We start from the raw sequence: 23,955 nt of genomic DNA on the forward strand, positions 1-23,955 counted from the left end.
ACTCAAAAAAACATCGTTCCGTCTGTCCGAATGGAGCAAGAAGCTATTCTCCAATGACAGCATACAACTTCATGCAACACTTCTCATCATCCCCGGTTAGATACTACACAAGAGCAAAGATCTTTATCCTTGGAGGAGCGTGACCTACGCTCTAGGCTCAAGCGCAGGGTGATTAGCTTGGCTGTGCTTGAGCGGGTGAGAAAAAGTCAATGTGCTAGGATTACCAACTTGAGGGACGGGGATGCCAACACCAAGTTCTTTCATCGGCGTATTAATGCCCGCAGACGAAAAAATCACATTCACCGGATTAAGCATGCTAACGGCTGGGTGACCGAGCATGAAGAAAAAGAGAAGATCGTACATGACCACTTCTCCGAGGTTACAGGGAGGAGAGGTACGAGCAACAAAGATTTCAACTGGGAGGAGCTTGGCACCGAGCCTCATGATTTGCAAGACCTTGATGATAGCATCACCGAAGACGAGGTCTGGGTTGCTATTAAAGAGATGCCTAGTGATAAGGCGCCTGGACCGGATGGCTTCACGGGGATGTTTTTCAAGAAATGTTGGGGAATCATCAAGCATACAGTCATGAAGGTTGCGCAGCGTTTCGACTCATTGCACACCTCCAATTTGCAGTGGGTCAACTCCGCCAATGTTATCCTCCTACCGAAGAAGGATGTTGCAGAAGGCATTCCTGACTACTACAGACCCATTAGCCTAATTCATGCCATCGCCAAAATCATTGCCAAAGTTCTCTCTCTCAGGCTTGCTCCCCACATGGATGAACTTGTCTCCAACGCTCAAAGCGCCTTCATCAAGGGGAGAAGCATCCATGACAATTTCATGTACGTTCGGAATTTCGCCCGGCGCCTACACAAGAGGAGAACCTCTGCCCTCCTTCTCAAGCTTGACATAAAGAAGGCCTTTGATTCGGTCAAGTGAGGATACTTTCTTGAGCTCCTGCAACGGCTAGGGTTCCGCCTAAATTTCGGGCATGGATTGCGGCACTTCTTTCCTCATCTTCATCGAGAATCATGCTAAACGGGTTGGCCGGCCCTCCGATCAAGCATGGGAGCGGGTTCAGGCAGGGGGGCCCCCTTTCCCCCCTCCTGTTTGTCCTTGCGATTGACCTTTGCATAAGATTTTTGGACATCGCCACGCAGAAAGGGCTCCTCCATAAGCTTCGTGGCCGGGGAGCTGTGATGAGGATTGATCAGGGCATATGATGCATGCATTGTCTCAGGAATATCCATCTTTAAATTATGCAGGGTACATGTATCTCATGAATATGTTTTATATAGGATATGCTCCTTCCGTCCCAAAATTCTTGTCTTAGATTTGTCTAGATACGAGACAAGAATTTTGAGACGAAGGGAATAGAATTTTAGTTATCCCTCAAATACGTTTAATAGCAGCCCGCCACATATATAGAAGTTATATAATTAATCTCTCTTTCCTTGCTTATTTCTCGCTCCCTTATTTCGTTTGAAATCCTCTAAGCCAATCAATCTTATTGATTTAATGGTCGTGCAGGTACTTAGCAGTCACTATTTCCTTTTTTTTCGAATACGCATAGCATGCGTATCTTGCATTATAGAGAGAAAAGGGTACAAGAACCCTCCACCGAGGGTGTTACAACACACCCACGCCACCGTACATCATTCTAGCCCTACGTCTCGTCCGGCCCACATGTGGATCCGCCCAAAGAAGTGCTCCATGTCTATCCTAATGAGGCCCGCCGTCTTTCAGGCTCTACCCTCCGTAGGGCACCTACCAACTAGCCTATTGAGCGAAGGGGAATCTCCGTCGAACATGATCCTGTTGCGGTGCTTCCATAGCTCCCAAAGAGCAAGTATGATGATGGCCCACACGTCCTTATCTGGCGTGCCATCTATGTTCTTGTTAAGCAACCACTCCGGTAACGTGTCGTCTGGTCCTGGAGTCCATGCTGGCTTGCCCAATGTCGTGCATATCTGAAACCAAAAAGCCCTGGAGAAAGCACAGTGCAATATGATATGGTTAATCGTTTCCCCCTCCTGGTCGCAAAGCGGGCAAGCGTCCTCATGCGGCAGCTCCCTCCTAGCCAAGCGGTCAGAGGTCCAACAGCGGTTGCGAACAACGAGCCACAAGAAGAAGCGACACTTCGCTGCCCATGAACTTGGCAGCATACGCTGAGCAGGCAGAATATCTTCCATTGCGCTCCCATGCCCAGGTGATCACATCTAGCACTCCCTCCTGGAGTTGCACCGCGTCGACCCTTGCCCACAGTTCCACGAATTCCCCAAGCGTCGGCCCGTCCATGTCGGGGCCAACCTCATGTGCCCATGATCCGCTTGTTATCGCCTCGTTGACGTGTAGCAGATTGCCAATGCGCTTGGGGATTCGGGAATGAATGTTGGGGGCAATCTCCTCAATGTTGTAGCCATCGAGCCAATCCATCGAGCCATCGGCCCTCCCAAAACAAAGCACTACTGCCACCGCCGATTGTCGTGTGCATCGCCGCATTGCATAGCTGCCTGGCCGCTTTCGGAATTGGTAGCGTGAACTCGCTCCACGGCCTCGAGTCATCGGTCCTAGCCAGCCATGGCCACCTGGCCTGCATGGCCGTGTTCATCCACCTGATATCTGGCACTCCAAGGCCCCCAGCCCACCTAGGGGCGCAGACCGCGGGCCATGCCACCGCACAATTGCCTCCTTTCGCCTCCGCTTTACCACACCATAGGAAGCCGTGTAAGATCTTGTTGATAGCTTTGATCGTCTTGGCGGGAAGCTCGAAAGCCAGCATCGCATGGATTGGCATTGCTGGCAGAACTGACTTGAGGAGGAGAAGCTGGCTGCTCTTCGGAAGCGCTGATGCTCGCCATGCGGGTAGGCTTGCCGCGATGTGATCAACTAATCCTTGAAGCTGCGCCGCTGATTGCTGGCGGATTGTCAACGGGAGGCCTAGATATTTGATCGGGAACCGTCCAAGGGAGCAACGAAGGATGTTAGTGACCATGGCCATCTGGTCCTGTGTGCATCTGATCGGGAGTGTCGCGCTCTTCGTCAGGTTGACGCGAACGCCCGAAGCGACAACAAATATGTCTAGGATTAGTGAGCACGCCCGCAAGTCCATCTGGTGGGGTTTAAGAAAGATCATGAGGTGGTCTGCAAAGATGGAGACTCTAGTCCACAGGCCTGTCGGTGCCAAAGGTGCGAGCAAGTGCAGCTCCGATGCTCGCTGAAAGAGGCGATGTAGTGGCTCCATGACTAGGAGGAAAAGCATGGGCGATATCAGGTTGCCTTGCCTTAGACCACACTTGTTGTATGTAGGCCTACCCGACACCCCATTCACCATGATCCGCGTGGATGAAGTAGCGAGGAGTCCACAGATCCATCCTATCCATCTTCGGCCCAAGCCCATAGCATGCAAAACCTCCAACAAGAAGGGCCATTTAACGGAATCGAAGGCCTTCGAGATGTCAAGCTTTAGGAGCACCGTGGGGGGCCCACAGAGCATGGAGTCGTCGGGCAGTTCCTTGCACTAGCATGTAATTGTCATGCAAATACCCCCCCCCCTTGACAAAGGCACTTTGGTGCTTGCCAAAGATCGTCGACGAGTCTGGTTGCTAGTATTTTGTCAAAAATCTTGATGGCTCCATGAACCATGTTGTCCGGCCTGAAACCCCGTAGCTCCTCCGCTCCATCTATCTTCGGCAGCAGAGAAACTAGGGCTTTGTTGATGGCAGGCATGCCTCGAGTATATCCATGGTAAAACGCATCTAATGCCCTCATCAAGTCAAGCTTGATGATGCTCTAGCAGTTTGCGAAGAACCTGTTGGTGAAGCCGTCCGGGCACAGCGCTTTGTCCGGCGGCAATGACTTGACCACCTTCTCCACCTCCTCCCTGGTGAACGGCAACTCCAGGTGTGATAGATCTCTCCTCGGGAGTCCCATATCATCAAGCCGCAGGGTCGCGCCTCGAGCTTCTACCGAACCCAACAAGCTCTCGTAGTAGGTATCCACCTTGTCGGCCATTTGCTCGTGGCCCATGATCAGCTGCCCATCCTTCTTCAGGGATGTGATCATGTTCTTTCGCTGCCTTTGCCTCGCATGCCTATAGAAAAATTCCATGCTGGCGTCTCCCTCTCTCAAGTGCAAAATCCTGGATCACTGCCGGGCAATGCCCCTCTCCAACGAGCAGAGACCAAGGAGTTTTCTCTTGAGGGTTTCCCTCAGCTGGAACTCCGCCACCGATAGCGCCTTGTGATCAGATGCACTGTCCAGCTTGTAAATGAGCTCCATTGCCATAGCGATCTGCAGCTTTACGTTCCCGATCCATTGATCACTCCATCCCTGCAGCTTCCTTGCCGTGACTCTGAGCTTGTTGTCAAAAACAACAAACGGGTTGCCAATAGAGGGCACCGAGTGCCAAGCCGTGGCCACCGTATCCATGAACCCATCCGCACGCAGCCAAAAGGCCTCAAACTTGAATCTACATCCCACATAAAGGTCAGCATGGAGATCAATAAGCATAGGGCAGTGGTCCGAGACCGAGGTACCAAGCGCTTTGAGAAAGCATGCTGGGTGCAGGTCATCCCACTCGTTAGTGTTGAACACATGATCAATCTTCTCTTTCGTGGCATCTTCTCGCTCATTAGACCAGGCATATCTCCTTCCACTTAGGTAAAGCTCCTTGAGTCCCAACCGGTTCAAAGTGGTCCTAAAGCGGCCCAACATCCTCCTATTGATCATATCGTTGCTCCTGTCACTTGCGTTTGCCGGGAGGTTAAAATCACCCACAATGGCCCAAGGTCCAACATGCAGGTCTCGAATCTCCACTAGTTCCTCGAGGAACTCCTCCTTCTCGTGGTCCAGTTGGGGGCCATACACGCAAGTAAGACACCACTCAGATGTGTGACCCGGCTTTACAAGGGCCGTCAATGTGTTCTGCGTTGAATGTGGGTTAAAAAGCGAGACCATGAGCGCGTCCCATGCAATTACAATGCCTCCACGTGTGCCATTAGCCGGAAGGTAGTTGAAGTTTTCAAGTCTATTTCCAAGGCAATGCTGGATAATGTCAACTGTTACAAGTTCCAGCTTCATTTCCTGGAGGCATACAATGGTCGGATTGGCCTCCAAGACCACCTGACGAATAGCATTCCGCTGTGCCGAGGAATTAAGACCGCGCACGTTTCATACTAAGACCTTGAGGGGTTGTGCAGCTATAGAATAGGCCTACACAAAACCACCTCCCCGCTAGCGGTGCCTACGTGGTCGTCGCCACCACGGTTGGCATCTCCTACATCGGAAGCACGGAAGGCTCCCAACCAAAGAGAGCGAGGATGGCCGCAATGTGTGTATCCGAGAGTGGGTTGGAGAAGAGTTCGACGTATGCTTGGAGTGCGGCGTCTCCGATGGTTTCCCCCTCGTGGGCAAGGCAGAGCTTGCGAATGATGACTTGTTGCTGTCTGTTGGCCACGGAGCACGCCCTACACCTTTGGCGATACGAGCACTTCGGCATGGTGTTGTGTTGGTGAGTTGCTGCCGCCTACGTGGACGACCATGCGTTGTGGCCGCCGCGGGTTCTGGTGGCCTGGAGATTAGCAGGGTAATCGCCCTTGCCACTTGCACGCAAAAATCCTGCAGCTTACGATCATCCGGGTGCCCCAAGTCATCCTCGGTGGCTTGTGTACCCCTGATGCGCGTGGGCGTGCCCACCTCTTGCCGAGAAAGAGAAACCATGGAGGTTTCACGCCCTGGGCCATCCATCTGAGTTAGCACGTCCGGCATTGCATAGCTGCCTGGCCGCTTTCGGAATTGGTAGCGTGAACTCGCTCCACGGCCTCGAGTCATCGGTCCTAGCCAGCCATGGCCACCTGGCCTGCATGGCCGTGTTCATCCACCTGATATCTGGCACTCCAAGGCCCCCAGCCCACCTAGGGGCGCAGACCACGGGCCATGCCACCGCACAATTGCCTCCTTTCGCCTCCGCTTTACCACACCATAGGAAGCCGTGTAAGATCTTGTTGATAGCTTTGATCGTCTTGGTGGGAAGCTCGAAAGCCAGCATCGCATGGATTGGCATTGCTGGCAGAACTGAGTTGAGGAGGAGAAGCTGGCTGCTCTTCGGAAGCGCTGATGCTCGCCATGCGGGTAGGCTTGCCGCGATGTGATCAACTAATCCTTGAAGCTGCGCCGCTGATTGCTGGCGGATGGTCAATGGGAGGCCTAGATATTTGATCGGGAACCGTCCAAGGGAGCAACGAAGGATGTTAGTGACCATGGCCATCTGGTCCTGTGTGCATCTGATCGGGAGTGTCGCGCTCTTCGTCAGGTTGACGCGAACGCCCGAAGCGACAGCAAATATGTCTAGGATCAGTGAGCACGCCCGCAAGTCCATCTGGTGGGGTTTAAGAAAGATCATGAGGTGGTCTGCAAAGATGGAGACTCTAGTCCACAGGCCTGTTGGTGCCAAAGGTGCGAGCAAGTGCAGCTCCGATGCTCGCTGAAAGAGGCGATGTAGTGGCTCCATGACTAGGAGGAAAAGCATGGGCGATATCAGGTTGCCTTGCCTTAGACCACACTTGTTGTATATAGGCCTACCCGACACCCCATTCACCATGATCCGCGTGGATGAAGTAGCGAGGAGTCCACAGATCCATCCTATCCATCTTCGGCCAAAGCCCATAGCATGCAAAACCTCCAACAAGAAGGGCCATTTGACGGAATCGAAGGCCTTCGAGATGTCAAGCTTTAGGAGCACCATGGGGGGCCCACGGAGCATGGAGTCGTCGGGCAGTTCCTTGCACTAGCATGTAATTGTCATGCAAATACCCCCCCCCCCTTGACAAAGGCACTTTGGTGCTTGCCAAAGATCGTCGACGAGTCTGGTTGCTAGTATTTTGTCAAAAATCTTGATGGCTCCATGAACCATGTTGTCCGGCCTGAAACCCCGTAGCTCCTCCGGTCCATCTATCTTTGGCAGCAGAGAAACTAGGGCTTTGTTGATGGCAGGCATGCCTCGAGTATATCCATGGTAAAACGCATCTAATGCCCTCATCAAGTCAAGCTTGATGATGCTCTAGCAGTTTGCGAAGAACCTGTTGGTGAAGCCGTCCGGGCACAACGCTTTGTCCGGCGGCAATGACTTGACCACCTTCTCCACCTCCTCCCTGGTGAACGGCAGCTCCAGGTGTGATAGATCTCTCCTCGGGAGTCCCATATCATCAAGCCGCAGGGTCGCGCCTCGAGCTTCTACCGAACCCAACAAGCTCTCGTAGTAGGTATCCACCTTGTCGGCCATTTGCTCGTGGCCCATGATCAGCTGCCCATCCTTCTTCAGGGATGTGATCATGTTCTTTCGCTGCCTTTGCCTCGCATGCCTATAGAAAAATTCCGTGCTGGCGTCTCCCTCTCTCAAGTGCAAAATCCTGGATCACTGCCGGGCAATGCCCCTCTCCAACGAGCAGAGACCAAGGAGTTTTCTCTTGAGGGTTTCCCTCAGCTGGAACTCTGCCACCGATAGCGCCTTGTGATCAGATGCATTGTCCAGCTTGTAAATGAGCTCCATTGCCATAGCGATCTGCAGCTTTACGTTCCCGATCCATTGATCACTCCATCCCTGCAGCTTCCTTGCCGTGACTCTGAGCTTGTTGTCAAAAACAACAAACGGGTTGCCAATAGAGGGCACCGAGTGCCAAGCCGTGGCCACCGTATCCATGAACCCATCTGCACACGGCCAAAAGGCCTCAAACTTGAATCTACATCCCACATAAAGGTCAGCATGGAGATCAATAAGCATAGGGCAGTGGTCCGAGACCGAGGTACCAAGCGCTTTGAGAAAGCATGCTGGGTGCAGGTCATCCCACTCGTTAGTGTTGAACACATGATCAATCTTCTCTTTCGTGGCATCTTCTCGCTCATTAGACCAGGCATATCTCCTTCCACTTAGGTAAAGCTCCTTGAGTTCCAACCGGTTCAAAGTGGTCCTAAAGCGGCCCAACATCCTCCTATTGATCATATCGTTGCTCCTGTCACTTGCGTTTGCCGGGAGGTTAAAATCCCCCACAATGGCCCAGGGTCCAACATGCAGGTCTCGAATCTCCACTAGTTCCTCGAGGAACTCCTCCTTCTCGTGGTCGAGCTGGGGGCCATACACGCAAGTAAGACACCACTCAGATGTGTCACCCGGCTTTACAAGGGCCGTCAATGTGTTCTGCATTGAATGTGGGTTAAAAAGCGAGACCATGAGCGCGTCCCATGCAATTACAATGCCTCCACGTGTGCCATTAGCCGGAAGGTAGTTGAAGTTTTCAAGTCTATTTCCAAGGCAATGCTGGATAATGTCAACTGTTACAAGTTCCAGCTTCGTTTCCTGGAGGCATACAATGGTCGGATTGGCCTCCAAGACCACCTGACGAATAGCATTCCGCTGTGCCGAGGAATTAAGACCGCGCACGTTTCATACTAAGACCTTGAGGGGTTGTGCAGCTATAGAATAGGCCTACACAAAACCACCTCCCCGCTAGCGGTGCCTATGTGGTCGTCGCCACCACGGTTGGCATCTCCTGCATCGGAAGCACGGAAGGCTCCCAACCAAAGAGAGCGAGGATGGCCGCAATGTGTGTATCCGAGAGTGGGTTGGAGAAGAGTTTGACGTATGCTTGGAGTGCGGCGTCTCTGATGGTTTCCCCCCTCGTGGGCAAGGCAGAGCTTGTGAATGATGACTTGTTGCTGTCTGTTGGCCACGGAGCACGCCCTACACCTTTGGCGATACGAGCACTTCGGCATGGTGTTGTGTTGGTGAGTTGCTGCCGCCTACGTGGACGACCCCGCGTTGTGGCCGCCGCGGGTTCTGGTGGCCTGGAGATTAGCGGGGTAATCGCCCTTGCCACTTGCACGCAAAAATCCTGCAGCTTACGATCATTCGGGTGCCCCAAGTCGTCCTCGGTGGCTTGTGTACCCCTGATGCGCGTGGGCGTGCCCACCTCTTGCCGAGAAAGAGAAACCATGGAGGTTTCACGCCCTGGGCCATCCATCTGAGTTAGCACGTCCGAAAATGAGTGTTGGTGTTGGTCCAACACGCCCTGCATGGCCGAATCGCCGAGCGCGGAAATTTGCATGCGATCCCCTTCCTGCCAATCTGAACTATCCACGTGGCCATCCTGGACCGGCTGCATGGGAGACGCCCCGTCCTCCACTGTGAGGCTATCATTGGATTCCCGATCCCCAGGGGCGGCGAGATAGGATTCCTTGTCGCATGCGCGTACAACCAGGAGGCGCTCATAGACTGGCTCCACTTGGAATCCCACCGAGCCAACGAGAACTCGCCCATTTGTCGGGGCCACGGCGTTGGTGGGCGCGCCTGCTAGCCACGAGGATTGCTCGTCCTCCCGTGCGTGCCAGCGTGCCAGGGTGACGGACCCCGGTGACCCCACATGCACACAAGACTCCAAGCCTGTCGCAACCGCATCCTGGACCGAGGCGCAAGAGGAGGCCACCTGGTTGGCTCCAGAACCCTCCACCAGGCTGGCCACCGATCCTAGTGCTACGTCTTGAGCTTGCGTTGGTTTTCCTTCAAGAGGAAAGGGTGATGCAGTAATAGTAGCGTAAGTATTTCCCTCAGTTTTTGAGAACCAAGGTATCAATCCAGTAGGAGGCTCCTCAAAAGTCCCACGCACCTACACAAACAAACAAAGAACTCGTAACCAACGCAATAAAGGGGTTGTCAATCCCTTTACGGCCACTTGCAAAAGTGGGATCTAATAGAGATTGTATGATAAGATAAATATATTTTTGGTATTTTATAAGATAGATGCAAAAAATAAAGATGCAAATAAAAATAGATTGGAAGCAAATATAATAAAAGATAGACCGGGGGGCCATAGGTTTCACTAGAGGCTTCTCTCAAGATAGCATAAGTATTACGGTGGGTGAACAAATTACTGTCGAGTAATTGATAGAAAATCGAGTAATTATGAGATTATCTAGGCATGATCATGTATATAGGCATGACGTCTGTGACAAGTAGACCGACTCCTGCCTGCATCTACTACTATTACTCCACACAACGACTGACTCCTACCTGCATCTAGAGTATTAAGTTCATAAGAACAGAGTAACGCCTTAAGCAAGATGACATGATGTAGAGGGATAAACTCATGCAATATGATATAAACCCCATATTTTTATCCTCGATGGCAACAATACAATACGTGCCTTGCAACCCTTTTTGTCACTAGGTAAGGACACCGCAAGATTGAACCCAAAGCTAAGCACTTCTCCCATGGCAAGAAAGATCAATCTAGTAGGCCCAACCAAACTGATAATTCGAAGAGACTTGCAAAGATAACTCAATCATACATAAAAGAATTCAGAGGAGATTCAAATATTTCTCATAGATAAACTTGATCATAAACCCACAATTCATCGGATCTCGACAAACACACCGCAAAAAAAGTTTACATCGAATAGATCTCCACAAGAGAGGGGGAGAACATTGTATTGAGATCCAAAAAGAGAGAAGAAGCCATCTAGCTAATAACTATGGACCCGAAGGTCTGTGGTAAACTACTCACAACTCATCGGAGGGGCTATGGTGTTGATGTAGAAGCCCTCCGTGATCGATTCCCCCTCCGACGGAGCGCCGGCGAAGGCTCCAAGATGGGATCTCGCGGATACAGAAGGTTACGGTGGTGGAAATTGTGTTTCGTTGGCTCCCTGGATGTTTTCGGGGTACATAGGCTTATATAGGAGGAAGAAGTACGTCGGTGGCCGCCCGAGGGGCCCACGAGACAGGGGGCGCGCCCTGTAGGGGGGGCACCCTACCCTCTCGTGTCCGCCTCGGCTGCTTCTTGACTTGCACTCCAAGTCCTCTGGATCACGTTCGTTCCAAAAATCACGCTCCCGAAGGTTTCATTCCGTTTGGACTCCGTTTGATATTCCTTTTCTTCGAAATACTGAAATAGGCAAAAAAACAGCAATACGGGCTGGGCCTCCGGTTAGTAGGTTAGTCCCAAAAATGATATAAATGTGTAAAATAAAGCCCATAAACATCCAAAAGGGGTAATATAATAGCATGAAACAATCAAAAATTATAGATACGTTGGAGACGTATCACCCAGCACCGCTGGGGCCACCATGGTCAGGGTCAAAAGCTGGTCTCCTGTTGTTGGAATGACCGGGCCTCCCGCATGGCGTGACGCATCTCCACTCTTGCTGACGATCTGCTGATCCCCTTTATTTTTGAAAAAACTCCACGCCTTCGACCAGCGGCGAGTCCGCCAGAGCATCACCCACCGGCGGCAACGATCCACCCGCAACTGCGGCAATCCTCAGGCCTCCAGAAGCGCCGCCATGAGCCTGAGGCCCGCACCCCAGATCATCCATGTCCGCATCAGGGGGCGGACTCGATGGGCTCGCCGGAGGCGGAAGCTCTAGGTCATCCTCCTCATCAACCACCGGCTCGGCAAGCTTGACGATGCGTACGTTGTACCAGAGCGTCGACTACCGTGCGGACCGCGGCCAGATGGAGCGCTGCCCACTACGCGGCTCCTTGATGTACAACCGCTGTCGACCTGGAATGCGGTCTGGCTGGTCCGTGCGCAGCCACACCTGGAAGCTGGACATGTCATGCCGGCGAGCCGTGCTGTCCCCCACTCCTATGACCAAGCCAAGGCCGCGTAGCACGGAGTTGGCCATCCGCCTAGTCCACGCGTGCGCAGGCACGCCCACGAGTGCCAACGACACAAGGAACGGCAGCGTCACTGTCGTGGCCTGCGCCTCCTGCAGCCAGGGCCGGAGAGACAAGGAGAAGCCCGCCGTGCTCGACGGAGACAAGCCACTCTGGCGCACCATCCTGTCCCACAGGTCCACCTCCCGACAGAGAACCAAGAAATCCTCTGGATAGAAGGCCCGGATCGACATGTCCGCCGGGCCAGCCCAAAACTCGGCGTGCAGCGCCGCCGCGACGACATCCAGACTGAGAGTGGGCCTCGTGCCGGTGATGGTGACCACGACCGCCAACGCCAGCTCAGCCTCCAGGTGCCAGAGATCCTCCGCCTCCTCCATGAAGCAGCACTCCACCTCATCAACATCAACGGCCTGCTGGCGCCCCTCCGCCATGACAGTCCCCGCGCCCACCGGCTCGAAGGGAACCGAGAAGCTGGGGCCAACAATGGACTTCGCAGAACCAGAGTGGACCACCTCGGACCAGGGCCGCCCAACCCTGTGAGCCCCAGGCGGCGGCGGGCCGGCCGGGGGAGGGGGAAGCACGGAAGGCGCAGCCGGCGGGTTGGCAGACGACGGCGTAGGAGCCTACGGCCGCAGGACTCTGAGGGCGCCCGACGGCGGCGGGCCGAGAGGGGGAGGGGGAAGGTTCACGGCCACGGGAGAGGGAACGAGAGACGACTGCGGAGGCGGGACCACGCGGGTAGGGGGCGCTGGAAGCCTGCGCCCAGGCCCATCCACTGGCGACGAGCTCCGCGACAGTGGGCAATCTCGGGCGATGTGGCTAGTGTCGTTGCAGCAGACACAAAGGGTCTCGTCCGGGCACTCCTGCGAGATGTGCCTGTCGTCCCCGCAGTTGTAGCAACAACCATGGAGGGCGACAGGAATGCGGGTCCGCGATGGCTGCAAGGTTGGCAGGGTTGGAAAGAGCCGCCGACGCGTTGCAGGAGGGCGATGAGGCGAGATGGGGTTGCGGGGGCGACTGCTGGTCTTGGTGGTCCACGCCGGGCCAACTTGCCCCGGCACCAGCGGACGTGGGCCCCCGGCGGCCTCCCCTGGAGGATGGGGCCGAACGTAGTGCCGAGCACCTCAGGGACGACGAGGGCGGAGCGCAGGGCCGGGCGAGGCGGAGACGACGACCCCGACGAGGAAGACGAGCCCGAGAGGGAAACCCTAGACGCCATGGAGAGGGAGGGTGAGCGCCGGCACCGGAGTGGTGGACGGTGCTAGGGGGTGGCCGCCGGGGCCGGAGTCGCCGCCAGCGCAGAGGAAGGGAGAGGCACTAGGGAGAGGCGCTAGGGTGCTAGGGTGCTAGGGCACTATTTCCTTTCCTAGCCTCTTTTTCCTTTCATATTTCTAATCCCTCATACGGCTTCCTGATACCAAAGAAACTTAAAGATAAATTGGGTAGATTATATGGAAAGGGGCAATGCAGGACTTTTTTTGAGAATTGCAAACTCTTTATTGATCAATGTGAATGTTTAAAGGGATACAAGATGGGTCATAAGGAGAGATAAGCTACATGTGGCGACCCTGATCAAGCATAGCAGAGTATTTGGCAAGTAAATGAGCTTCACAATTCAAAGCTCTACCTTGAAAAGTAACTAAGAAACGACCTAAGTTACTAGCCCGGTTAATAAACTCCTTTACAATGGCTCCATAAATGCCTCCTTTTCCCTCTGTGATTGAACATATAAACCTTCTTAGCCAACCCGCTATTCTGGGGCCATCGCACGCGCCCCCCGATCTCGTTGGCCCGTTCTGCCTCGCTGTAAAGATATATGTCCTTTTCAACTGGCTGTAAAACATCCAGCCGTCCGTTTTTCATTACGTCGTGGCTTTGCGGTTTGGAGGATGACACATGGGCCAGCCATTTGCGTGGGACCAGTGGTGCAGTGTGCGTTGCGTGCGTGAGAAAAGGGGTCGACTACTAGGTCACACCACCTCACGACCAGATGAAACCTAGCCTAGCCTCCAATCCGCAACTGCCTTTCTCCCTCCCTCATCCTCCCTTTTCCCTCGCTCGCCATCCGCCGCCACACAGATCCACCGCGTGCTCCCGTCCTCGAGCCCGAGGCCGCTTCCCCTTCGCGCCACCGTCGTGGCTTAGGCCAAGGCAACGACCGGGTCTTGGTGGAGGCAGAAGCACGTGGAGAGCCCGGCGGCTGCAGGTAGAAGCAGGGGTTGTGCAGTGGTGGATGCGGTCGGCGTCGGTGATTGAGGAAGGCTCGCCGGTCAGAGCGGCCGGAGAAGATGGAAAGAATAGCACGACCCTGCACAATACGCACCCCCGGCCACCGCCTGCTCGTCCTTCATGTGGTGTCATCGCAGCTTTTGAAAAAGGTGAGCCCTCCTTCTCTCCCTTTTCTCCTCCCCCAGCTCACATCTCCCCCTCCCTACTACTCCTGGTACAATCTCTCCCACCCTGCCTCAGTATGAGGCTTGCTAAAAAAAGTATGGTGGATCGATCTTGTTCTCTTTGTCTTTTTTTTTGAGTTTTTAACGTTGATGCTTTGAATTGTTACTTTGGCCAGCAGGAGTAGGAGGAGCCACAGATGAGGAGGAAGGAGACCAGCAAGGGGACGAGATATTCTTGTTCAATTTGGTTCTCATGGTGGCATCTTTAGGTTCCATCTTTGATGCTTGGATTTGTTGTCTAGCCAGCAGGAGTAGGAGACAGTGAGTATCAGGAAGGAGACAAGCAGGGGGAAGAGAGACTCTTGGGTGTGGGTGTATTGTTATTTATTGAGTCAATTGAGAAATCCTTTGCTTCTTCTAATATTAATAAATACAAATTGGTGCCTTCAGTTATTCTACTACCACTATTAAGCTTGTACGTGCAACGCACGACAATACAATATAAAAAAATCTCATCCATCTAGCTAGACTTATGAACCAACAAGAAAAACATCTTACCTAAATTTTCAGACGCAACATTTAACCAAATAGTTCCAAAGAAAATATTTTGATAAGATATCCGAACCTCTATAGTTGCAAATTCAATGCACAGACAAACATTTTATGTTGTAATAAGTGCTTGGTCATCCAAAATTCTAATACGCTTTAGATCCTTATTAATCATCTCAAGCATCAGATAAAGTTATATTCATGTGAAGCAAATTGATTATATAAGAATGTTTTCTTTCGTCGCACAAAAATGTAATATTCCATTCACGAAATCCTTAAATATGCGCGTGCGAGCGCGCGCACACACACACACAAAAATCAAGTATATCGATATTACATCACAAAAACAAGTATTTTTGTATTACATCTTAAAGAAAGTACACTCATATTCCATCGCAAACAAGCATATTATTTTTGAAAAGTTGACATGAGCAATGTCGTATCTATTGGTAGTCGTAGATAGTTTTACAATCGGATCCATACAGCCAAGCTCCCAAGACACTACCTCATTCTCACTAACTATCTGATCATTCCCTAAAAAAACTAATTCTGATCTTGAATGTGGCGTCACTGATTCCCCTGTAACTTCTGAGGTCTCACGCATGTATAATAACCAATGAAAACTGGACGCGGAGTAACTGCACACGAGCTCAAATGCTCTCGTTATCCACAGCGTTGGCTGGCGCCTATAGATCTGTGCGATTATTTTATACTACCGCTGTTGGTCGTCCAGAAATCGAGTACTGTTCCGAAATACGTACACGGCAGCGGTGTACATTGGGCCATGTTTAACGCTCCGGATGAGGGAAGTTTGCCGCTGGGGAGGTGTTCCATGGATCAGAATCAGAGCCGCCGTCTGATCCGTGCATCGTGAAGTTCGCTTTACCGTCCGGCCGGCCCTGAGTCAAATTGAATGCAGGGTCCAGCGTGTTCTTTTGCAAGGCGAGTGGCGGTTTGAAGGCGACGAGTGGGAGATAGAGATTCGGAGCGGCGGCGGCGATCCAACATGAAGTTTTTTGTGCAGCCGATAGGCAGGTAAGCGGATCCTTTCTTCGCCGCACGAGCTTGTCTAGCGCATCTGAGTTAGTTTCTTGACTACGATTTGCTTTTCCCCATTATTTAGATCTGCTCTCCTTGAGTGGGTAGGAGAGAGTCTGGTGCCTCCCCCATGTAGTTGTGAATGGCGGTGTGGCGGCAGAGCAATCGCTGTCGGAGCAGCAGATGGCGGCCGAGAGCGGCGAAGCACAAATCTTGGCGGCGGCAGAGGCTGCAGCGGGCAGAAGGGAAAGCTCCCCTCGAAAGTCCGAGCTCTCGATGGGGAAGAGGAATCCCCTGGTGCCCGGATGGAATAAGAGGTCAGTGGTACAGCTTTCTTATCTTATCAGAGATGCAAAGATGACAGTAGATAAAGATTGACGTCAGTAGAGAAATGAGGCAGCTATAGCTTTCTGGATTCATAGTATTTAGTAGACTGCATTTACTTGAACCACCCATGATATGAGACATACAGAGATTTTAGTTAAGGAAAAATGCTAGCAGTAACGAAATCAGGCTGCTATAGTGTCGTGGGTTCAGATAAGTAACTAAACTTGATTCACATAATTAACATTCAGTAAAAAAATGTTATGTCATCGGAGATGCAAAGTTCTTAGTAAAGCATAATTGACAGCAGTGAGTAAATAAGGCAACTATAACAATATTGTTTAAGAGTAGTTTGTACACTGTATTTAGTTGAAGTTCCTTCATGTGCGAGATGCAAAGATTTTAGAACAGAAAAAATGACTGCAGTAAAAAAAAGAAACAGGCAGCTCTATTTGTCTGGGTTGGGAGGAGTAAGTTCACTGTATTCAGATACTTGAGAGTAAAATAATGAAAAGCAATTGAGTGATGACTGATGAAAAAAAAACTAGTACATAAAAATGACAAAACTAAAGAAATCAGGGATCTATAGGTTTTTGGGTTCAGAGTAGTTAGCAAACTGAATTAAACTGAAACCCCTTGATATCAGCGATGCAAAGACTACAGTAAAGAAAAATGGACTGCAGTAAAGAAATCAGGCAGCTATAACTCTGTGTGTTCAGATGAGTTTGTACCATGCATTCAGATAATTCATGCTTACTGCCTGGTGTTTGCAGGCTAAGGATTGGTGCTGCTGCACCAAGCATGACACCGTGTCCGAATCGAATCAGTGCGTTCGAGAAGGCTGTAAGATGTTTTGCAGAGAAGCCAGCTTCAAATGTTCTTGGCACTACATTTGACTCCTTGGGCAAGGCTTGTGACTTCTACAATCTGTATTCATGGGAAAAAGGTTTTGGCATTCGCTATGGGAAGAGACGGCTAAATGTGGAGTGGGTAAAATGCATGCAGGAAATAGTTTGTGGCTGCTCGGTGAGTACATTTTGTTGCTGTGAGATATTTTTTGTCAGTAAATCACATACAGTGGAGTACAAGTTTCATCTTAGAAGCTGATCGAAAGTTTGTACATAACCTGATGCAGGGTAAAGCTGCGGTAGACTTCTACAGGCAGAAGACAATGGAAGGTATATTGCAGAGCATAGAGAGAATCATAACTACTCACTCTCGCCTAATTTTGGTGATAAAATCCATTGGCCATCACATAAGCATATTTGACGTGTACCGCAGAGATCTCGTAAAGCAACTTAGGCAGAACAATGTGAATCTGGGCAAGGTTTATAGTATCATAGTCATAGGTGGCTTTTTTGGTTCAATGGAGAAGAGTGAAGTGCATCATAGGTCCTCGAACTATTTTAGAGGTGTCACGTAGGTCCTCGAACTATGAAAATCGTCATCCATGTCCTCAAAGTGCAATATGTGTGTTATCCTGGTCCTCGAACTATTTCAAAGGTGTCATATAGGTCCTTGAACTATTTCGAAGGTGTCACATATATACACACTTATTACAGTTCAAGGATTTTTGAGGACCTAGATGACACTTTTCATAGTTTGAGGACCTACATGACACCTTCGAAATAGTTTGAGGACCTAGAATGCACTTTACTCAATGGAGAATGTTCCCTTCACCAAGAGGTCTTTGTGAAATCTGTGTGGGCAGATCAACAGGGACCAGGCGGATGATGATGTGAGGAAGACAATGGAAGTTTTTGCAGACATTGGAGCCAAGGATCCGCATTTTACATACCGGGTTCAGGCTGACACTGAGGGCAGGTATGTTAGAGTGTATGCATTTGGTGAATGACGTATATCTAATTTCGAAGCTATCACATATGAAGCATGGGCCTGAAATCAAGAAAAATTGTTTCGTGCAGGTGCTCGATTTCATTAGGGCTAAAGAAATACCAGCTAAGCATATAGTGAAGAGATGGACGAGGGATGATCGCGACGTTCTGCCACCTCATTTGATACAATACCAAAAGGACAGCATGCAGAACAACCCTTTTTCGTACAGACACTTCACGATGTACTTGCACGCCATGGATCTAGTCAGGCCGGCGACACTAGCGTTGAAGCCTACAATCGGTTGCTGTAGTTGTTCAAGTCCAACTTGATAGTGATGTTACCCTATGTAGAAGTTAGGGATGGTCTTGGCCAGACTGGCGGACAGTGGTGCCGTAAATCAGAGCCCCATGGAGATGGTTGCAGTGGAACAAAACATTATCGTCGATGGAGGTACTGCTGATTTAGCGGACAATGATTCTGTGTCCAGGACAAGCAACATGTTGGAAGGACTACTGGCTCCAGCAAAACAGAAAGATATTGGGCGGCCAACGACAAGTATGGAGAAGGCTCCATATGAAGTCTAAGCAAGAGGACTAGGTTTTGCACGATTTGCAGAAAGCAAGGGCATAAGCGAACTACATGCCCCGGCCCTGGTGATGTCCCCAAGCAACCTTGGTAGCCTGCGAAATGCAAGAACTGTGGCGTGAGGGGCACATCGACAAAATAATTGTAATAAAGCAATGGAATTAAGGCTGGCAAATGGAATGTAGAAGCTGATGTGGCTCATGATGTCTTTTCAGTTATCTTATTTGCCATTGAGGCATATGAATGTAGGCATCATGTTTTACCTTCGGTGTGATCAGACCGTGGTTACTTTGCAGACAGTGCATGAGTAATATAATACGTAGTATGTCAGGTTGTGTCACTGATTTTGTTTCAAAATGTTGGCTTATCCCCAGGTTTTGATGAATTTGTGTGCATGCTTTTGAAGGTAAAACCTTGGCCTTTTGGTGCAGCGGGAGTGGCTGAATTGTCTGATTCGCTATCTGAAAACTTGTACACTCCTGAATATCGAAAGAGATGCAGATGTGTTCTCGTTCGCTATCTGTTTTCTGGATCGTAATCTAAGTTCCGGCCGTCAATGCTTCACAGCAGGTAAACTATTGTGCGTCCGCATCCGAAAGTTTACGTGCGAATCTTTTTGGATGCATTAGTAGTTCAATTAAGTATCCGACCGACCCCTGATTATCTGAAGCATTTGTGCGTCCGCAACAGAGCACCTTCTCGAACGTTGCTGGGTTGGTCTCTGATGAAGATCAGAAGATGAATCATATGAAGAGCAGCCGCGCTTGCAAGCTTGCATGGAGGCGGAACATGGTGGTGAAGAAAGGACTGGCGACTATGATCCATTTGGAGCCACGGGGACTGAAGAGCTGAATGCCCTTGTTGGTGAAGAGGGCGAGCAGTCTGAAGCACCACGCTGTGACTACGAGAAAGAAATGGAGACAGAGGGGAACAAATCTTCGGAGGAAGGGACGATGGGTTGGCCACAATAAATGCCTCAGTTGGATGGAGCCCGTTAGATGACTCACGTCTGAGCCGTTGGACATGTAATGCGGTCGCTTCTGATCCGCCTCGTGGGCGGTGACAGCGTTCGCATTAAAAGCGGTAGTTGAGGGGACCACGAGCTCTGAAAAAACAGCATATACTACTTCATATACGAGGAGATATACCAAAGCTGGTGCAAATCTAAGCGCGAGCTGACGGCTAAGATATAGAGCTCATCTGAGCTTGAGCTCAGAATAGTACTTTCGGTGAAAACTCTCCTACTCCGCATGACATGTCAATTGTGTTCTCGCAAGAATGGCACCAGTCTGCAAACAAATGACTCCAAATATACTAAATATGCAGAATTTTCCTAATAAAACAATACTTCAGCCAAGTACAAAGGGAAGAAACAGTCCCTTTTTAACAAAAGATTGGCAGCTAAATTATTACGAAGAACAATGGAACTTCACATGTTTGTTCAGACTACAGACTCCATATGAGTGTTGTGTAGTGTGGGTCCATTGAAAATTCAGTAGTAAATTAACATTCTAAAAGGAATCATCTAATGAAAAAAGCAACATAATTAACTATTTAACTGTCCCACTTGTGTATGTCGTGACAAAGAATACCTATTTGCATGAATCTGGGATTCTTTAGAATTTCAAATCTAGTTATGACATGGTATGAGCAGCATATGGAGTTCTTAGAGATTGCATTTTCAGTAGAAATACTTATGAACAGACATAATAAATCCTCGTTTTGTACAAACCAACCAAAAATATTTCTCCAACTCCGCATTGGCTATCAATGGTGCTCCATTTAGTAACCTTGCCCAAGATAATTGAATAGTAATACTTCCAAGTAGCTTACAAGCGAAACATTGGATACCAATAATGAATCGTATATGGATTCAGATACTCTAAAACAATATATGGAAGTAATTACACATGCTCCTTCAAGCTATCTTTTCTAGATATTGTTTAGCAAATTATTATTCAAAGCATTACAAAGAGTTCTATGATTATAAAACACAGGATATCCGACATTCATACAAGCTGACCATATACTTTAAGCATGTTCAAGGTAAATCTGTCTAGATATGAGTTACATTCATGAATTTAAATTAAATCTACTATTTATGCTTATGCACAACACATCAGAAGGATGACAACCACACCTTGATCATGGAAACTTAAGAGCTTCATGGCTTACACAGAGACATGACATTGCTTGTAGGGTCATTGTTCACGCACATCTGTGACGACCTAATTAAGAGATAAAGCCCTCCACCACCGGTGTGCCTCCGTGAGGCCATCGCCAAGTGATGATGTTGTTGTTATTGGAATGTGATCGTTATGGTGGAAGGTCTACGGGGAGGAGGGGGCGGTGATGCCACACCTAGATGGATACTCCCTCAGTTCCTAAATATAAGACGTTTTGGCAGCTGAATTGAGCTGCCAAAACGTCCTATATTTAGGAATCGGGGTAGTATTTGACAAAAAAATTAACATGCTACAACATATCAGAACATAACCACAGAAAAGAGGAACTTAGAAAAAAAATTATAAAAGGCAAATTGAAATCAAAGGCCCATCAAAAAATGTAAGAAAGCGGACGACACCGAGTGACTGAAGATTGTAAAAAGCGGGCGACACCGAGGCAAATTGAAATCAAAGGCTCATCAACAATCATAATTACCGGCCTCCTGTGACGCCTCGTCACCCGATCAAGACAACGCTTTCTTCACCTTCGCCTTCAACTTCTCTGGCCTCAACTATTACTCGATCTGAGCAAGGGAACCCACCAGCCTGCGATATGATAGCATCCACAGGTCGATCTAAGCAAAGATATATCATATATGAGGCATCCAAGTTGTCTACACTGGTTTCTTAAGATATTCCTAGAACCTATTAAAATCTGCATGGTCTTTTTGCAAGTTAATTTTGTAGGGATGGCATAAACAGTTTTAGCATAAAGGATGAGAAACATGGGACATACCTTATTTCTTACTAAAATATCCATAGAAATAGTAATGGCCAAATTTACATCCGAGAGACATGTCCATTGCTAAAACTAAAACATGTGGTACTTTGAAACAGATGTAGCAAGTACAACTACAACTAAGACGAAATTTGCACACACCTGTGTGTGTATGCACGGTACTATTCATAACTGATTTGCAAACCAAAAATTGATAAATCGCTACCAGAAAGCACTATCCGAAACTATTACAGCAATATACTGCAGGATGTACAATCCACGTATAAGATACATTAAACTGAGACTGGAGAAAATTTTGTAGTGGAAATGGCACTACACTATTCAGTTGACTCAAAAGAAAATCATAATGAGGATGTGTGCACCTAGAACATTGCTCATCAACCAATTGAGCAGACTCTATATGGCTTTTAGTCGAAACCCCACCTTTTTTCTTCAGAAAATACATACCCAAAGAAGAGAAGAATTCAACAGGTTTGTCATATGAAAGCAATCATCTATTCATCCATAAATGTTTTCTTGGAACGGCCCGCCATCACGGCTGCATTTGCCAATACATGTCAGAGGTGCATGCTAATTGATAGTCAATCAAAGCAATTTCAGAGCAGAGCTCGAACTTACAGTAAGCAGAGGTCGATGATTATAGGCTGAGTTCAAAAGTTGTATTGTTCTCATAAAAAATAATACTGTAACAGGAGGAAGAATGTCCAAAGAAACTGTTAAAAATGATTCTGAGCCTGAATAGTACATGAACATATGCCCAAAATGTAATTCACCTCTTTGCAATGGTTACAGAAGAAATAAAGCTCAGTAGTTTTTCTTCTTGAACTCTAGTTCCTATGGATCAAGCAAGTAAATGAACGCCACTCAACAAAGCATATGCGCTCGTGTTCATTCTCACTGAAAAGTAAAAAAGGAGAAGTGAGATAGTACTTAGTGTGGCAGCAGGTTTCCAGAAAAGAGCAATCTCCTAGATTTGTATCAGTATGTGGAGCAATAATAAGGCGAAAGTGAACCTGCTCCAAATGAAAGAAAAAGTTGGACCTAATTATCATTAATAGCTAAAAAAATATCTACTGAAACCAGTACTGTTTCAAGCAGAGTATGAAGAAAATTTATAAAGACCTTAAATAGAAAAACTAAAATACATCTAGATACATCCATTTCAATGACAAGTATTTCCGGACGGAGGGAGTATTATATTTGCATCTCTGAACTGAATAAACATTTAACAACTATATTATTTTTCAGTTCAAAGACATGTGTTGAATAATGTCCATCAGTAGTCAGAACAGGTCACTGAGAACACCTCAATTTTGCACCATCGAGAAGAGCGCGGAGATCTTCTTGTCCAGGAAGCTCGTCCTCGTGCATCATCACTTCCTCACTGGACAGAACAAATTAATCCAGCAAGTTAGTGATCCTAAAAGATTAACACCACAATCTTTGAGGCAATAACACAAGCACCTGGTGCAGCGGAGAGTGGTGTGCGTGCGCGTGGGTCGCCTGCTCGTGGAGGTGTCGAAAAGCCAACGGGGAGCGCGCCGGTGCTGCGTGGTGACAGCGGGGAGGTCCGGCAAGGGGAGCAGGGAGGGAGGCGATGAGGCCCGGCGATGTCGGCATCTGGGAGGCTGTTGGCGATGTTGATTGGGAAGGGACGCGACGTGCGGGCAGCAATGGGGTGCCGGACGACTGTTGGAGGTGGATGGCGAGGCTCTGGCCGCCGTCCTTCGAGGACCCTTGGTCGGCCAGCGACGGATCTGGCGACCTGGTCTCCCACATCCATGGAGGCCACCAAGCAGAGGAGGACGACATCGATGTGCCACTCCCTAGATCTCCCGGCGCCCTCAGGAGTAGGGGCGGCGACCGGAGCAGCCGTCGGCATGGGAGTAGCGGCGGCCGGCGCGGGAGGCAGGCCGACAAGGGAGGGGAGGCAGGCGGCCAGCGCGGGAGGCAGGAGCGGCGAGGGAGGCGTGCGGCCGGCGCGGGAGGCGGGGGCGGCGAGGGAGGTGTGCGGCCGGCGTAGGAGGAAGGAGGAGCAGAGAGGTCCTCGGGCGTGGGCGTAGTGCGCATCGTTTTTTTTTCGAAAGGGTGTGTGGGTTAATGATCGTGGCTTAAGCGTGGCTTGTTGCGTTAAACACGGATATATTTTAGACCCTTGGATCTACTCCCTCCGTCCCATAATATAACTAGTGTCAAAAACGTTTTTATATTTTGAGATGGAGGGAGTAGTAAATAGACGGTCCGTGTTATTTGGATCGGTTCTCTCTATTTCTTTTATCTACTACTAGGTGATTGCCCGTCCGTTATTACGGGTGTAAAAATATTTTGGTTGTTACACACTAATTGTGCAAGCGTGTCCCTTCAGAATCCGCAAGCATAAATCATGCTTCGATTTTTTAGGAAAACATTGTAGACTTTCCCCCCTCAAAAGTCCATCTTCTTCCTCCATCCACTACCTGTCTTCACAGCACAAATATGCCACTGTTAAAAGCGCATCAGGCACCCCCATAAAAGAACACAAAATACAACCTACGCATGAGCAATGATGCAAACATATGTAAATTTATGATCTGCAAGAAAATCACTCTGAAA

The 23,955-nt window shown here is 49.5% G+C and overlaps 1 long non-coding RNA gene across 2 annotated transcripts; it reads left to right on the forward strand.

The window, feature by feature from the left end:
• Positions 1-13,443: 13,443 nt before the first annotated feature.
• Positions 13,444-19,777, forward strand: LOC123156853 (uncharacterized). 2 transcript variants are annotated; one of them, XR_006478470.1, is made up of 8 exons: positions 13,448-14,052; positions 14,247-15,651; positions 15,740-15,971; positions 16,752-17,004; positions 17,114-17,156; positions 17,690-17,802; positions 17,904-18,969; positions 19,090-19,776. It is a non-coding gene; the product is annotated as an uncharacterized lncRNA (long non-coding RNA). The 2 variants fall into 2 exon arrangements; XR_006478469.1 differs by having other exon boundaries at positions 13,444-14,052; positions 17,114-17,802; positions 19,090-19,777.
• Positions 19,778-23,955: the final 4,178 nt, after the last annotated feature.

The sequence above is a fragment of the Triticum aestivum genome, chromosome 7B (assembly GCF_018294505.1).
Source record: "Triticum aestivum cultivar Chinese Spring chromosome 7B, IWGSC CS RefSeq v2.1, whole genome shotgun sequence".
Classification (NCBI taxonomy): Eukaryota; Viridiplantae; Streptophyta; class Magnoliopsida; order Poales; family Poaceae; genus Triticum; species Triticum aestivum.